The sequence below is a fragment of the Aptenodytes forsteri genome, unplaced genomic scaffold (genome assembly GCF_000699145.1).
Source record: "Aptenodytes forsteri isolate BGI_AS27 unplaced genomic scaffold, ASM69914v1 Scaffold418, whole genome shotgun sequence".
NCBI lineage: Eukaryota > Metazoa > Chordata > Aves > Sphenisciformes > Spheniscidae > Aptenodytes > Aptenodytes forsteri.
Window position 1 is genome coordinate 969,435 of NW_008795245.1, and position 2,799 is coordinate 972,233.

Here is a 2,799-nt window from a genome sequence, read left to right on the forward strand (position 1 = left end):
AGCTCCCCCGCCGGCCCCTCTTCCCTCCCTTCGGCCCTTCTCAGTATCAAAAGGAAGAAATCGAGCGCTTACCGTGTCTTAAACAGCCACAGATTGCCTCGGTAGAGGTAAAAACAGCAGTACAGGCAATTGGCAGACTGGATTTTGTCCAGTCCAGAGCAAAGCTTTCTATACTTCCTTGGGAAAGACCGGGTTTGCGTCAGTGCATAGCAAGGTGCCCTTCGTTTGACATTTTCTTGATAATAAGAGTTTGATAAATCATTACCCTTGGTTTCAGATTTTAAAGGGACAAGAAGAAGCCAGAGCGCCGGCTAGCTGTCACTCACGCGGCAGTGGGATTGCGTGTTCCGTGTGACTCATGTGGGGGCTGATTACTAAACCAAAACCAGCAAGAGCACGGAAGAACTTTCTTGCTGGTAATTAGAGGGAACATGTGAGAAACACGTACTACTGCACCCAGAGCAGGAGAGGAATGGGGAGAAACCTTCCCTTTCTACCCCTCTCCCGCCTCCCGGTTATTGTAGTGTGTGATTCATCTCCCTTTTTGTTTTTTTTTCCTGCATTTCTGCAGTTCACAGTTGGATCAGACGTTATAACAACTTACATATATATATCCACATAACTATACACAGAGAGAGAAGTTCGCTGTGTATAAAGTACACAAACACATTTTAATTGTGTCTTCCCTGTTCTCGTTGCACCAGACAACACTGCATCGTCTATTTTTACGGCGCCTCGTGCGGGGAAACCCTCAGACCTAATTAAATTAAAACGATACACACAATAAAGCCATCTTCTCTGTCATCAAAACTATCTTAAGAACAGTTAAGTGGGAGCAAAGATGACGGCAATCGCAGTCAAGTTGTTGGTGTTCTTCCCCCACCCATCAAAGCATTTGTGTTTGGGAACGGGGGTTGGATTACTCGTCATTAAAAGTCAGATGTTAACCCAGAGTCGTTTTTGCAACGAAGTCATTCACCCATAATCACCTCTCGTAAGCGTTATTTGCTATTTGAGGGGCTTTCTCAAAGATTTGTCGCGCACGAGGTAACTTTGTTCACGCTGACAAAAATAAAAAGCGCGTTGGCAAATGGGGATGCTCCCCAAGCAACCTCCCCAGTTGTTCCAGCGTCAAAAATGCTGTTCCTCTGCATACACTCTGCTACCGTCAGCTTCTCCGGAGAGTATTTTGTATTTTAGCGTAAGCAATGATGTGAAGTGTGCGCCGATTCGGGCCAGGGGAGGAGAGGAGGGGGCTAAACTCGCCAGCACCACATGCATTTCTTGTACGTCCTTGATTTTACGGGTTACTAACGTTTCTTGCAGCGGACAGAGTAAATAACAAAATGCCCAGCAGCCCAGACAATTCTGCAAAGCCTCTGGCTGCCCGGTGCCGTCATGAGCAGGGGGCTGAAGAGCTTTGTTCCACTGCAGGCAGCTGCCCGCAGCGCCAGGCTGCGGCTCGGCGTGCAGGTGGAGCTGCGGAGGAGCTTTCTAGCCCTTCGCCGCCAGAATTCAGCCCAACTCCTTTACGTTACACCTGGTCGCTGCGGGTGTAAGCAGAAATTCACCTGCAGGGATTATTAAAAGCACCACGAAAGCCAAGGAGATTGGGGCTAGCAAAGCAGAACATTGAAAATCGGGGGGTTTTTTGCAGAAAAGATCACCCCCGTCTCCCAACTGAAAAATGCTTTCGCCTTACAGCAGAGCTTCAGAGCGTGCTTACAACCCAGCTACCGCTAACTTATTATGCTGTTGCTTAGAACATGTACAAGCATATAGGTATATAATTATAATACGCACGTATAGGTATTTCTACACATACACACTTTCATACACACTGTGTGCGTAGATTGTTGTATGTTCCTCTCTTCAAATACACTCTTCTGCCTCTCTTCTACCATACACTCTCCCCCGGTCTATTCAGAAATCGAGGGGCACACGCAGAACCTAGTTTTATTGGGGAGGGGGAGAAATCAGTGGTATTTTGCAGCGTTTCCTTCCCGCCGCATCCTTCAGCCGCAGAACAATCTGTTCGGAGCCGGGGAAGGGAGCAGGGTCGTTAGCTCAGTTACGCTGCCCTTCAGGTTACATTAATGCCTCTAAAGACACGGACCAAATTAAAAGCGACAAGGCAGCCGTCCAAGAAGTATTTTGGTCGCCGAGACCCCCAAACCTCTTCTAGGTTCACAGGGTTGACTTATTTTGGTGGGTTTTTTTTTCCAGAAAATTGACAATATTCATTCTTTACGTTCATGTCTAAGCGATATTTTTGCTTTCTCCATCAGCACTGAAACGTGAAATCGAAGTTTCACCCCTGGAAAAGAGGAATCGATCTCCTCCACTTTCAGAAAAGGCAAGAGCACCCCTCTTTCCCCTGCCCCCCGGGGAAGGGCGCTCTCGGCGCTCTCGCTCGCGGACGACCGGAGCCAAGGACCCGTGCTTGGACAAGAGGGAAACCCACAGAGAAACACAGCTCGGATTCAAACATTTTCCCTTATCTTAACGCTCCCGTCGCCGGCTATCGAGACGGCAAAGCCGAGCTTCCCCGGAGCCGTGCTGACCCTGCCCCTCGCTTCTCACACACCGCTTCGGACGGAGACACCTGCCCTTGGGTCCAAACTCCCAGTTCGGAGTTACGGTTCCCTTCAAAACCAAAACAAATCCCTCCAACGTGGGGTTCTAACCCCCCAGTTAACTGCCAGTAAGTTCATTAAAATGACTTTTCTGAGCTCCTTCTTGGGTTCTCATCGTCCCTTCCAAACGCCTGTCCCGGAGGCGAACCGCCCCTTCACAGCC

At 49.0% G+C, this 2,799-nt stretch overlaps 1 protein-coding gene across 1 annotated transcript in view; it reads right to left on the reverse strand.

Annotated features, from left to right (window-relative positions):
• Positions 1–2,799, reverse strand: part of SLC6A5 (solute carrier family 6 member 5) — a 38,488-nt gene that overhangs the window by 35,419 nt on the left and 270 nt on the right. The gene's annotated exons all lie outside the window — the stretch shown is intronic.